Below are 15,897 nucleotides of genomic sequence, written 5' to 3' on the forward strand. Positions count from 1 at the left end.
ATTTCTAAGTGTAATTACTCAGCTGTATTTGTTCATAACTTAAATAACTTTCATGTGCTAAATTATAGCCCCATCTTTAATACATCTGTTTGAAATTTTTTATTCAGTCACGGCACCACCCACTGGCATGAGAAAGTTTCTGTGTTTATATCATTGCCTGATGGCATCCCACTCAAATTTGCTCAGGTACATCCAAAGACCTTCAACATGCGCCACTATTTGGAACATATTTTCAACATGACAGGATCTAAATATAAGCCTCCTGAATTAATATTGCCAAATCAACAGGAAGTCTGCCAATTTCGATTGTTGGGGGAAAAAAAAAAACTAACTCGGGCCACAGTTGTCATTTCTAGGAATCCTTTGAGGACTAACTCCTGGGTGTAACAGACATGGAGGTCAGAGAATATTGGCATTTCTGTGTTTGACAGACATATCTGAAGCAGTCCATTTAGTGGCTGTGCCACAAGTCTGACGTGTGCCAAAAAACCTTATGTATGAAGGTGTGAGGGCCTGTTCACTACTGTATGCAGCACTAGTTTAATAGATATTTGCATTTTTTTTTGTCTGGTGCAAATACTAACAGTAGAATAGACCTGTAAAAATAAGTGGAAAATATCATAAATCAGGGTTAGTTTAAGTTCAAAAGAGACATTTGAGACAGAATTACATGCATCTTTATTTCCATTTTCTATGCAAATCAAGTTCTCTTATTACTCTGATAGCATGTTTTTATCACTTTTTGGTCCTTCTTTAGCCTACTCTTCACTTTTAAATAGGGTTTCTTACTCTAGGCGTAACCTGTTCGATTATGCCTTCTCAGGGTGCCATTGTGGTGAAGTAATGTTAATGAAGAACAGCAAACAGTGTAGATGGGAGTTAAATGTCTCTCCTGTGATGTAAGGACAGAGGCTGTCAGGGAAGGAGAGTTTTCTCTCTTTTCACCTATCAAACACAGTGACTGTATGATTCATATTCAAAGTGTGCTAAAGAAAGATACAGCAAACCACCAAAAAGTTACAAGAAAGAGCAATACACATACACACACACATGCATAAACTAACCAACCCTGTTACAAATCAATTGAAGGCGTGGTTCTGTCAGGTTTCGGTTCAAAAAAGGAATTGTAAGAATTTGATGTAACTCTCCACCCTTTATAGAGCAGTAAGTCACCTAATCTCATCAGTGGCTTTTGGCTGGTTTGAGTTCAGAAATAGAGAGTGAGGACATGAAAAGGAGTTACTATGACAACAGGGAAGTCTGTTTCTTGTCAGAACAACTGTTCATCCATTGTAATAATGTCTTTGGTAAAACTGATAAATTAACTAAGAACTGGTTAAAGAAGAAGTGGGTCCCCTACTCATGTACTAACCTAAAAATGTGGTGTCTTTGTGCTCTTTTTAAAACATGATGGTCCAAGTTAATGCAAAACTACTTCAGTTAACCGCTGCATTCCCCTCCCACAGTCACATTCCCCTTCATCATTTATTAACAAAGTAAGCCATGCTTAATTTATCTCTTTTATAGATAACATGAGACACAGAATGCCATCTTCTAATTAAGTAAACTGAATTTTAGTAACATAAAATTTCAGCTGTTATTCTCATTTTACTTTGATGCTGTGATTTCATCTGACAGCCTAACCAGTTGCAAATTAAGCTGCTTTAAGCAAATACAGTAGGTCTGAAGTTTGACGTAAAAAGGTTCAGCTGATGATGTATTTATACATACCTGATGTAAGTGTAATAAATAACCTTTCCTAACTGAAATTCCATTCTGTGAAAACTCTTTGTACATTCAATGACAAATTTATTCATGAATTATTTTCCTGTTCCGGGCTGACAGGAGTGTCATCCGGTGCAGTCTTTTGCTGCTTCAGAGTTCAATGTGTCGTTTGTTTAGAGGTGCTCTTCTGCTTACCTAGATTGTGACAGTAGCTTACTTGAGTTATTAAGTACTTTACATGTGGTATAATTCTGCAGTCCGATAAAAATCTTGCTGACTGAGGATACCAAATATAGTATGACATGGACGCCAGAAAAGGTGATCTTAATATGACGTAAGAATAGAAGGATTTAGACATGCACATAGCTGTTCTGCCATTTTAATCTTTCTGAAACAAAAGAGGAAGAAACTTTCAATGTCTATTAAAATAAAAAAAAAAATCTGTTCTTAACTCGAAAAAAATGTCTTCAGTATTAACTCATCAACAAAGTGGACAGTGGCTGCAATCAGCTCTATGCTAAAGCACAATGAGTCAAATAGGCCTAGGCCTATGTGTATTTCTTAATAGGTCTGTGTTACTGAAGTTTTCTCTTGTGAGAAAAACATTTTTGGTAAAGAAGGCTAGAGTCAGTGACTCTACTGCACCCCTCCTCCACTCATCTCCTCAATGAGCAACATTGATATTCTCTCATCTATGAGATAATTATCTGCATCTTCTTTTTCTTTTTTTAATGAATCTTCATCATGTGCTGAAAGCATTCCTTTTTTGTGGTTTGTTTGTTTGTTTGTTTGTTTGTTTTTTTGCTAAACACTGAAATTAAACTGAAGGTTCAGTGGTACAAACTTCTCATACCATACATTAAAATGGTACCAGTGAAGGTCTGCAGGAAGACCTTCAGAGGACATGCTCAGCTGAAGAGAGAGTCAGGCACGTGCAATAAGGGCAGTTTACTTGAACCAGGAAGATATATTTTTAACTAAAGTGAACATGGACGCTGATCAGAATAACAATCATCATTAATCATCCCCTCTTATTCAGAAAGAAATTTCATTCCAAATGGGCTGTTTCAGGATCAGGATCTTCTGATTTATGTGTTTACATGTTGAATTTTTATATTCTGATGAGACTTTTATTTAAATAAATTGTATCTTTAGCTAGTGCCTTTCTATCAGCTCAAACCAGTCAGGTCCTTTCCTTCTGACTTTTGCCATCAACAACAAATTTTGACCCAGAAAACTGATGCTCACTAAATAGTTCCTCCTTTTACAGCCTTTCTCTGTGAACTGTTGGAATGATTGTGTGTATAAATCCCATTAGATCAACAACTGGTGAAATACATATAAAACAGCTCATCTTGCACCAACAGACATGGCATGTCCAAAGTCACTTAAATTAATTTTGATGCTTAGTTTGGACTCACCGTGAGTATAGGTGTGTTGTTGAAATGCCTAAATGCATTCCTTGCCCACGTTATTGGTTTTATTGGTGATAATTTGTGTGAAAGAATGTTGAACAGGTATACCTAAAAAACTGGCAGATATGGCCCATCTCTGTTGGCTTTTCATGTATAATTATAAAGTAAAAGTTTTTTAAATTTTATCTAAATTTTCATCTATGTCACATCTTACATATGTATTGCAAGGTTTTATATACAATATTTATGAGATTTCAGTTTGACAGATGGTTGTTAAACTCATGTGAATTTGCTGTTGTTCATTTTCACAAAAGAATATTATTTATGAATGAATTAAGTTTGTCTTATAACATACTTGTAAGTTTTCACATGAAAAAACTGCCATGCATCATACATACAGGTTTCAGATAGACATTAAAACACATTGGCATATTTTTCTACCATTTTTTTTATGTGAGTATGATATTTGGTGTAAATTCCCCCCTGCTGTCAAAGAAAATGCGCAACGATTCACTGAAGTTGCCCTTTATTGTTATCAGATTTTCTTATACATAACTATCCAAATATTTGAATGATAATCAATAAATAACACAAAAGGTCAATTTTTTTGTGGTGAAAGAATTTTTTTTTTCTTGGATTTGTAATTAGAATGCTATATATATTTTGGTCATCCTTGAACATCTTTGCAGAAACAGTTTGGGTTCAACATCTAGAGCTAAGCTCTCACTCAGAGAGTCTTAGAGTGGAATGGCCTGGTCAAGGCTGTTGTGTGAGCAAAATGCACACACTGTCCTGAAGTTTGGTTTTGCTCACAGAGTTTTTAAAAAAGTGGATCACTTCCATACCCTTTTTCCAACGGAAACTGAGCTCTCTGTTCACCTTCTTGGCAAAGTTTTACAGCCCATTTTTTAATACATAATAATACAGGTGCTCTTATGCATTGATAATATTTAACTTAAACCATTAGGTATAATGTACCTTCTGTGAACAGTCATCAAATAAGGTTAGATTTGTCTGAATGTTTTTATGTGTATGTTGAATGCCCATAGAAACCCAGCCTGGTAAGAAACTGTAGACAGATTTTAATGTTGCAAAAATATTATGAAGATGAATGTTTTCAGATATGAGAAAACAGAGGTCTATTCATGCCTTTGTTAGGCACATAGTCCACATTCCCAAGGGAGGTGTGACCATGATAGTTTAAAGGTGTGTCAGGTCTGTCACCAGAGTTGAATTACCAGGAGGAGGTTGGTCACAACAGGTATGACAAGTATGACACAGGCAGCTTTAGATACATTGTTACTCTGGGTGGTGCCATGAAGCATTTGAGTTCTTGAGGTGACAGCAAATTCTATTTTGCAATTTTTTGTGCCATGGCTCTTCAGGGAACTATGCAACATGTTAAGTATACATTTCCAGTCCGTATGGGTATATCTTAACTCATACCCTCCCTTGTACACAGCCTTGAATAGCCTTAAAGTTACTGGAAGTATTGAACTCCTGAAGGCCATGTCATAAGTTTAATTAATTCAGGTACATAAAAAAGCAGTTAAACTCTTGCATCTTTGCTGTTTCATTGTTGAGTAGGATCAAGTTTTGCTGGGATAAGATAAAGTTTTTCTTTAGTCATTTTTCTTTGTTCATCCATTTATCCTTTTTATTTTTATTTTTGCTTAAATCCTACTGGGCAAAGGCTATGGATATAAGTCTAGACTCCACCAAGACACTCATGCAATGTTTTCAACTTCCTTCTGTGGGAATGTAGGCATTCAAGTAGTAGGTGAAGGTTAGAACAAAAGGTGTGTCTTTCCACAGAGCTCTGGCTACAACTTTTGCCTTAAACCCTTCATATTGCTGATCGTACCAGGTGACAATGTTGTAGCACATAAATCTCAGTTATATGGAACAGGATGTAATGGTCAAAAAGTAAATGTTAAATTCATTTTGCTTGTGAAAACATTCTGTTGAAAGTTCCAAAAAGTATATGTTACCTATAAAAAAAGTACACACCTCCTTGCATGTTTTACCCTTTAATCGACTTTATAAATCATCCATGGTCAATATAATTTGGCTTTTTTTAATTTACAAAAAAAATAAAATAAAATAATGTCTTAAAGAGAAAACCGATTTCTACAAAGTAATGTCAGTTGAATAAAAATTTCTTATATAAGATGTGCGTCTGCATAAATATTCAAGTCAGTATTTAGTAGTCACGCTTTTGGCTACAATCACAGCACTGAGTCTTTGTGGATAGGTCTCAATCAGGCTTGCACAACTGGACACTGCAATTTTATTCCTTTCTTCTTTGCAAAACTGCTTCAGCTCTGTAGGGTTGGATGTGAACAGCTTTTTTTATGTCCAGCCATAAATTCTCTATTGGATTGAGGTCTGGGCTCTGACTAGGCCTCCCCAGAACATTCACCTTGTCTTTTAACCATTTCTTTGTAGCTTTAGCTGTATGCTTCGGGTCACTGTCTTGCTGGAAAACAAATCATCTCTCAAGCTGTAGTTCTCTTGCAGATTGAGTAAGACTGCCCTCCAGGATTTACGTATATTTTGCCACATTAATTTTACCCTCTACCTTTACAAGCTTTAAAGGTCTGACTGCTGAGAAGCACCCACACAGCATGATGCTGCCACGACTGTGCTTCACAGTGGGGATGGTGTGCTTGTGGTGTCTGATGGCCAAAAAGTATTGTTTTGGTCTCATCAGACCAAAGAACGTTCTTCAACTTGACCATGGAGTCTGCCACATGCCTTTTGGCAAGCTCTAGTCAAGAATTGATGCCTTTTATTCAACAGTGGCTTTCTTTTTTGCCACTCTGCCATGACTGGTGAAGAACCCAGGCAACAGTTGTTGCATACAGAGTCTCTCCCATCTCAGCTGCAGAAGTTTGTAACTCCGTCAGAATAGTCTTAGGCCTTATCCACACAGAGATGCAAATGATATATTTCTGTGTTGTTTTGAAAAAGTTTTTTGAAAAAGAAATGTTTCCTGCAAACATGGCATCATCTCAAGAAATGTCAATGTAAGCATGAAACCATTCAAAACGACTGAAAACTCTGTAGTATATATGTCAGGCATGTGAGTGGTGCTGTGACGCTGCCACAGAAATGCACCAAAAACGAAGAAGATTATGGAGTAAGTGCACCCAAAAAGTTCTGTTAACCAAAACTTTCTTCTGGCTGCCCTTCTGGTTGCACTCCGCAGTGGATCTGAGAACATGTGAAGTATGCTGTTCTCCATGGACATTTGTAACTCACCGTGGTAGAAGAGGGGCAGACGATTTTATTTTAAGAGCCGTAATAAACTCAGTAGCTTTTGCTGCTCAAACTCAATCGTGTAATCTGCAATTATTGTTGTTGTTGGCTGTGTTCACATGTGGGTTGGGTGGGCTTACTGGGCTGTACTCATTTCACAAAAGATGCTCTTGGTTGTATAAACAGAGATGAAACAGTTGGTGGGCACAGGTTTGTTCACTCTGGGACCTGGTTTCAAAAAACTGTGAATTTGGGCTCCCAAAACACCGGAACCAGGTGGATGAAATGCCGATTAAACACTTTTGTGGATAGTCCTCCACCTGTCTTCGTGTCGATTGTCTTGTTGGCCTCTCTCACTAGTCTCCTTCTTGCATAATCACTCAGTTTGTGAGGACGACCTGATCTAGTCAGATTTACACATGTGCCATATTCTTTCCATTTCTTGGTGATGGGTTAAACTGAACTTGGGGGGGTGGTCAGTGCATTGGAAATGTTTTTGTACCCATCCCCAGACTTAAACTTTTCATTGACCTTTTGTCTGAGTTGGTTGGAGTGTTCTTTCATCTCCATGGTGTGATGGTAGTCAGGAATACTGATTAACCAGTGACTTGACCTTCTAGACACAAGTGTCTTTATACTACAATCACTTGAGACACATTCACTGCACTCAGGTGATTCTAGTGATTTTCTAGTCTGACTAGAAAATACTCAAAGTGCTTTTTACACTGCAGGTCACACCTACCCATTAACACCCATTCACTCCACATTCACACACTGTAGCTAGATGTTGCTATAGAGAACTGGCCATCAGTATTTGTTAATCCCATTCATATGGATCCTTTATCATTAAGATGCCACTGACGCAGCAGTAGGAGCAAATTGGCCTTAAGTGTCTTGCCCAAGGACATATTGACATGTGACTGCAGGAGCTGGGGATCAAACCCACATCCTTCCAAATAAGATGACTTACTTTTCCTACTGAGCCACAGTCAAATGCTTTGCAATTAAAATGTTTGATGGAGCAGAGATATTACTTACAGTTCTAGAAAATTTTAACTACACTGAACCTTTTTTATATAGTGGTTTCCTCTAACCGTTTCTACGAAAATAGTTTCAACACTATTGTGGCGTGTCAAGGGTGTGAGCAGCAGCACTCTCTCAATGATAGGAGTGTCCCACTCTTCAGGTTTAAAACAAACATGCACCTACCATGAAATTCACATTGTGTAGTCACTTTAAATGCAGGCCTTCATACTAAGAAAGACTCAACCTGGCACAAATATCAAAACAGGGACAAACCTTTTGCTGCTCAGCATAAAATAAATAGTCTGTTTGCAACAAGGTGAACTCCACCCTACCCTCAAATATGTGATCTGCTCAATAAACACTGTCACAGACACTGATGGTACTAATAGGTGAGCCTAGTTATCATTGCTGCAGGGAGGCCATGTGTATAGTTTAGTGTTACAGCATACAACATCATAAATGCAAAAACAAATCATTTATCACTCTGAAGGTAAGTCTGCCAAGATTCTATTTAGTTACTCTGATTACTCCAATGCTATAATCATCAAACAATTACACAAAAATACTTTTTCTTCAGTCTAATAACAGTGGAGATAAATTAGGAAATACGAGTCCTTGAGAAAACACCAATTCTGTAAAAATTAAAAATACATAAAAAAAAAAGAAAACAGGATTAAGGTCATTTTTAATTTTATTATGGCACATGTCCATGCAATATATTAAATGTATGAAAAAATGGGCATGGGACTTCTGACACAGTGTGTTTTGATGTATCTGTTTTGGTACACAATTCAAATTTCTATGACAAAAGAGACATAGTCCAAAAAAATTGTAAATGTTACAAAAACATGCTGCTCAGATGACAGAGGATATTAGAAATTATGAAGCAATAAGAGTTCAGACAGACTGCATGTTTTCCATATAGTGAAGGGAAAGGAGATGTAGTTAAATGTACTTAAAGGAAATTATATAAGCACATTTACATGTGATGGTTTGCGTGTTTATGTGTGCAAAAGGTAAACCCAGTACCAGCAAAAGCTAAAGCCCTCAAAACCTGGCAAAGCCCCTCTGATAGGAAACTGCTGCTCTGTCTGTCTGGTCCATTAGCCCTCCATGAGTTTAGTCTGGGTCCAAATCAACACCACAAAAAGAGATGCTGACATGGCTGTTCTTGTGAAGACAATGTAGCCTTACTTTAGCACAGAACCAAATCATAATTGTTGATGCTCTAATATAGGGGAAATATTAAGCATCAGTCACAGGAATCATACTGGTGGTAGTCAGCATGTGTAAGACAGAGGGAGTTTAAAAGTGAGCCAACTAAATTACATGACACAAGCAAACATGGCCATCCAGACCAGTTGTTTCTATACTACAGCTATTTGTGTTTTAATTGCTGGCACCAGATTAGTGTCTGACAAAGCAAGCAAGCAAGAAAACTAAGAATGCAATAACAGGGAAAGTTTTTCAAAGAGCAAACACAAAAAAACTCCATATAGTATAGCTTTAAATGACTCTCAGGTAACAATTCACATTCAACAAAATAGGGGCCTAAACTGTAGTGTTATGTGCCATTGTCAGAAGTAGAAGGCTCCCAGGGTTGGACAGGGCATTTCCTACTGGAGTTAAAACATTCTCCACAGTTTCGTCACACGGTCTGCAGACATGTTTGTTAGACTAATTTGTGACTAAATGATATGTAAGAATGTCTGCTTGTTTGTCTCCATATAAAAACATAACTTGATCTGTACAAATGACAAACAACGTTTGCTTAATTCATACTTAAATTTTATATTTATGTTGTTTAACAAAAATATAAAAGTGGATCTTTTTTCTGAGTAAATCATAGTATGAGACATGTATATAAAATGAAATTTAAGTATTGCAGGCATTGGAAAATGTTCACTGTTTTTTTTTTTTACTGTTTCTTTTCCATATAGGATGTGATAAATCAACATAAATGAGCTTTTTTGTCCTGTGCTAAGGTAAGCCTACAACATTCCCTAAGTTAACAGCTGCCAATATAAGGTCAAGGTGAACATGCTTGAGATAGCATTTATCTACCTAGCTTTTCCAACATCCCAAGTACATCAGAGGGGTTAAGTCAACATTGTGACTTTCTATCTTTCTTATCTTTGACATGTGCTACATTCCACTTCATCTAAGGCCTACAGAGGACCCAAATTAGAGTGAGTAAACCAAAATAGCCATGATGGGATTTCTTTACCACACATCCTGATCCTCCCATATTGGTGTAAGCAGAAAGGCCAAATAAAATAGGTGTAGGAGAGAGCCACAGCTAATTATTAATGCCCCTTGGCTTGCAAGAGTCATTCTTGAGAACAGCTGGGGAAAGGTAAGTACTGTCTTACTTACTGTCTTTCCTTTGGTCCTTTGGTTGGTCATTTTGGAAAGTAATATGCCCCAGTAGTGTCAATGTTACTAAGTTTATGGTTCACTCGTAGGGATACCATGTACTTGACTCACAAAAAGCCACAAGTTGGCACTGAAGGGGCTTGTGGCTCTTGGCCATTGCCTCCTCTAACCCTTTAACACTTCACCTGGGCTAGAAAAGAGCAAAGTCACCTTAGTGGTTTCTGTTAAACCTCTTCTTGGCATGACAGTGACTTCACTGCCTTCTGTACTGCTGGCCCAGGGTTAGACCTTTCAGACTGGCAGGGCTCTGTGCCGGTTCCCAAACCTAAATCAGCTGGCCAGTGCATTAAAAGAAAAAAAAAAAAAACACATGGCTCAGAACCTGAAAAGTTGGCCCTCAGCTGGAACAAAATCAATGGTTGGTTCTCCCTCACGAACTATGACATCACCAGTGGCAGGTCATATTCAAGTTGTGAAGACAAGCGAAAAATGGATAAAAATCAAACTGCTGAGGAGACAAATGTCTGGTTGTGAGCTGGACAGCAACAGAATTCCAGGTGAAGATGGAAAGTAGTACAAGTTCTATGCCAAATTTATGGAGGCAATGGAGAAGGCTGAGTTTACGTGACACCTGACCAAATGATTAATTAACTTAAGAAACCGAAGAAGGAATATCGGGGCCACAAGAAAGACTCAGGCAAAAGTGGAGCCATTTTGCCAATGTTCTGTTTACTTCCACCTTTGTAATGTGGAGTAATGCCCTCCCACTTTGGTTCTGCTTAAATTGATGTGAACGCAGGCTGGTTTGTCTTAAAGCACTGAGGCTCCAGAATGGAGCCAGAACCAGAACTGTATCTGCCTTGAAGTATTATTTGTGAGCCCAGGAAAAGCATCAGCCCCTGCTGATGCTTCATTCATGCCTTAGTTCTTGATCAGAATGCTGTTATACCAGTTCAACAATCCAGCGAGACATTCCAGTCATGGTGTAGTTTCTAGATCAGCCTCGCCCTTGTGGAATGTTTCACCTGTCATTACTCACAGACCTCTTCTGGGGCATCTGCTATATCTACTATTACTACTACTTGGCCTTTTGTGCAACAGAGGTGAATCCTGGAATAAATATTCTGTTTGGGCGTACTCTTCTATTATGCGTGCAACTTGGATGTTTAAATGTCCACTCAAATTGTTTTATGCCAGTGGTTGTCAACTGGTGGGTCAAGACCCAAAAGTGGGTTGCTGGGCTGTTTTCAGTGGTTCACAAACTGGTTCCTGTAAAATAAAAAAGCCAAAATATCTACAAGTCTTGGGTTGACATATGTCCCAATACTTTATTTCATTCTGTTTTGCTGGACAAGGAGTTCATTTTGGTTGATTTCTTGTGATCTTGACTTGCGTATCCTGTTATCTGGGATGGACATAATAGTGGAGCAGATAAGTGAAATAATCGTTCAAATGGTGATACAAACATGAAATTTGGTACATGTACTCTTCAAAGCCTACTTAAAAAAAACAAAAAAAAAAAAAACAAAAAAAAAACAAACGCTGGCCACCCAAAAATCCAAGATGGTGACCATTTTCCAAGATGGCCGACACGTCACACTGAGTCCCATTGTAATGGGTTAAAAAATTGAAGAGAAAAAAACACAATTATTGTCCAAGTCCAGGTTTTTGGACACTAAAATGGCAAGTGAAGGTAATTTCGTCCCTTGCAGTTGCATGTTAGACTTTAACCAAGATGGCGTCCAAGATGGCTACCGCAAAAGACAAATTTTGCCATATTTCAGCTACTAATAGCAATAGACAAATGATTTTTGTGTCTAACTCTACCTTTTTTGGGTCAGAAATTCTAATGGACTTATTCTAATAACCGTAAAGGCTACCTGGACTGCTGCATCAAAAATGGCATTAAGGATGTCTGCCATGAAACATATATTTTCATTTTAAAATATTGCCGGGCACAGCCGGAGTTCAAATCTGACCGGAAGCCTTTTGCCACATGTCTCTACCCCACTCTTGCCCCATGTTTCTGAGTCTATCCACTGTCCTCCTCTATCCAAATAAAGGCACGAAAAGGCCCAAAAACAAATCTTTGAAAAAAATTGCCTATTTTGTTTGATTCTGCCTTCCAAAGTTATTTATCCAACAAAGAAAAAACACACAGAAATATGCATGTCCTGGCTTAAACCCCATATTTTCAAGGTTAGGTGGTTCAAAGGAAAACTTTATAAAAACCTTAAAGTTTTACATTTATTCAAAGGTTTGTCAGCTGCCATGTTAGTTCCACAAGAAGGCCAAAGTTCAGCAATGGTACGCTGTTCATTTCATTGTACTTCTTATGGATGTCAAAGTAATCAAGAATGCTTCGGTAAGATCCAGCAATGACCTTTGTAGTCAAAAATGTTGCATTGCATTGATTTATGGGTTAATGTAAACCTATAGGGTGATGAAATAATTTTCACATGAATCGAATAGTGCAGGTGCCAAGGAAAAAATAATAACACAGCCATATAATAATGATTTTTATCTTTGTTTTCACCCCCATAAATAACCACCAGGGTCAAAACTCAAAGGTACATTTTGGAACCCAGTGTACGCTGACAATAGTGACTATAACACCGAGGCATCTAAAAAAGATAAATAAATAAACAAGTAATAAGAAGAGAATGAATTGAACTGACACATTTTTTTCATGTCACACTAACCCACCAAGGTCATACTGTAAATACTAAAACTTCTCGAAGTGAAACATCTTATTGATGACGCATAGGAATGGTGCATAGGAAACAACACACATGTATATATACATTCATGTTAGTACAAATAAGCACCATGATTAGAAATAAAGGTAAAGAAATAAGAAAAAATGCCAGAGGAGTAAAGAGTCACACCTCACATTTGCAAGTGCACAGAGCTGTACAGGTGAGACCCAGCCTGTAACACTTGCACCTGCCACGACAGCCTGATTTGCAGCCGCATTTGGTCAGCTGTTGGCAACTCTTGGCTATGGGGGAGTTGGCTGTCCAGAAGACCTGCCATTCTTCACCAACCTCCTGCCATCCCCAGTCAGCAGGACTCTCTGCTTCTGGCTGACACTTGGTTGCCTGGGCCCAAACACAGCCAGCCTGGTAGGCAGCACACCTGGTGTGATGGAGAAGAGCTGCTTTGGTTGGTTGAATTGCCTCATAAGGCCTCTGCTTTCTGGCAAACATGTCTGGCCTCATCCACAGTGGAGGCAGTGTGTCATACATCAGTTTGACAAACTTCTCCAGTATCTCCAGGTTGCCATCTTCCACTGTGAGAGGGTACTGGCTCAGCTTGAAGAAGACAAGGGAGGACTCTGGACAAATGTCCCATGTTTGCCAGGCATTTTTCTTAACCCTTGTTGCGGAAGGCTGTCACTTATGTCCCGTGTGATCTGTACACCATCCGGGTAACTACATGAGCAAGTCATGTAGAGCTCCCTTACCCTTGGCTTGGCTCTCCCACGCTGGCATGCCCTGTTAATTCAAGTGCGGCTATCTAACTATAGGGATGAAACGATTCCTCAAATTATCGGGGTGATTCGAATCAAAAAATTCCTCTAGGCAAATTATCTGCCTCGAGACTTCGCTTAAATCAGTCCTGTATCCATATACGCCTATGCTGTAGCCTGGACATCGCACGCTGTGTGTTGCACGACAAATTTATTAGACCACCACCCAAAGTAAGGTTGATGCCACAGCTGTCCTAAATTAAAAGCATTGGTAATTACCAAAATCAACAATTTTTAAAAATGAAATAAAGCAAAATGTGGTAAGGCAATGCAGCCATCTTGAAAAATGATCCCCATCTTGGATTTTTATGTGGCCAGCATTATTTTTGAAAAGAGTAGACCTTGAAGACTACATGTACCAAATTTCATGCTTGTAACACTATTTTAACAATTCATGTAAAATATGCAATTATCTGCTGCACTATATCTTCAAGAGAGTTGGTTTTCTATAGTAAGGTATGAATTATTTGACCATTTAAAGAATGTGCCAGCATTTACATTATGAAAGCAAAACGGACTAAAATGAAATGTTTGAATGCATGTCACCCTAAAGGTTCGGCCTGTCTCTTTGTTTAGTCATACATTTTCATCTAAGGTCCATACTGCAACTTTTTTCATTATATTAATTTAAAAAAATGTGTTGCAGTTCACATCATGGAAATAGTGGTGGGCCTTATGGGTGGACCAGTTGAGAACCACTGTTTCATACTATACATGACAATAAGTCAATTTCTTATGTGGTACTCTGCCTGTGAAATGACTGGTGCTGCATTGTCTTTGGCTCTAAGAAAACAGATTTTGTCTGATGCTGTGAGGGTGCTGTGTGGGTGCTGTGTGGGAATTATAATAAATAGCACTTGTGTAGTAAAGGGGTTTTGAACAGCTTAGATACATCAGCTTTGACTCCTAATTAAAAAAATAGTATTTTTTACAAAATACTAGCTGTGTTATTTTTCATTACTTAGGCCACAAGAAAGGATTCCTGGGGATGCCTGTTCAGATTTTCAGCTGGACTGGCTTTGGTTAGGCAGTTCTTAACTTTTGATAAGCAAAATTTTTGGTCATCCGAATCTTGGTCAAAGGGGCCAGTTGGACTCTACTGAAGATATTTTGTCTCCCCTCCAAAAGGCTTCTTCAGTTGACTGGGGCCAGGGCCAGAAATATAGCCTTTATTGACCATTCATATGCTAATGACCAGGATGGTCACCTGAGAGTTGTTGACCTAGTTGCACCTGAAGGCGTGTCCTCCTGGGCCTTTTCAGGGCGTCCTCTCCAAGAACCTCAGTCAAGTCCAGTTGCCCCCTTTGACCAAGATTTGGATAAAAATTACATGGATGAATGAGAACATACACAGACAGTATTCTGAGTTTATTTTCTTTACTCAAGCATTATAAAAATAGATCTAAATAAATCAAGATAACTACTACTAATGTGGGTCACTGATGTGATCTTCTTCTGTGTTGGCATCATTGGCATGTCCATGTTGAGAAGATATGTTACATGTTGATTCCTCAATAGTTTCATGCCCTAACTCATAGTATTATGTTAACCAAAAGCCATAATAATTGCTCGTTAGAACCAGCTATAATCTAGCACTCTATTAATTTGACAGAAGTTATGTTGTTCTGATTGGTTGCTGATAAATTCTGCTGTATTTACCGAGAACTGTGTATGTATCCAGAGAGAATGCCCACCGGAAATAGAAGTTTACCTGAAAGGGACTGGGCATAAGCACAGACGGAGTAGGAATCTGTCTGCTGATATTAAACTATCTTCAGGATTAATGCTGATCAAATTCAGATTTCTCTCATGCCTTGAATTTATCATAATAAAAAAAAATTATAGGGAATTTAGAGGATTTCTTGAGTCTTTGAACGTGATCAGTTGTGTTATTCTACACACACAAGTTTTAGATTGATATTTGAACAGCAGTTACTTTTAGTTGATGAAAATGTTTAACCACTCAGAACTGTGTGTGAAATTAGTCAAAAACTTCTACAAAGGTATGCCCAATCTACACTAAATGTTGTGTTTTAACTATTTAAAGTATTAACGCAAACAAGGTATCTTTACAAAGGAAGCCCTCTGAAGTTTCTTTCCATGTCAGACTCACTGTATCTTCTACTGGTACAGAGTAATACAACAAAAAACTGAGAAGTATTAGCTGGAAACTAAACTGGACTAAAGCATGAGGCCTTAGCTAATTCAGGTTCAAAAATGTATCATGGGACAGAAAATGAGGATTTTACATGTGTGTGAGGAAAAGTCCAGGGGTTTCAAACTGTAGACTCAAAAAAGGATCGATGTTGGCAGACATTTTTCCATAAAGCAAAGCTTATTATTGGCTGGAAAAACATCACAGCAAATACAGTGGACGATTTAGAACAACAACGTCTAATTTGAAATTATAAAAACCGATGCGAGGATCTTTTGCTGGATGCAATTTGCTGGAGGATGCAATTATGTTTCTGGACTTGATATTTGACTGAGTCTAGATTGTGTGGAACCTTTCTGATGCAGCAGGACTGTTTTTGAAGGAATATTATGATCAGGAGAGCAGGA

This window comes from Cheilinus undulatus, linkage group 21 (assembly GCF_018320785.1).
Source record: "Cheilinus undulatus linkage group 21, ASM1832078v1, whole genome shotgun sequence".
Taxonomy (NCBI): Eukaryota; Metazoa; Chordata; class Actinopteri; order Labriformes; family Labridae; genus Cheilinus; species Cheilinus undulatus.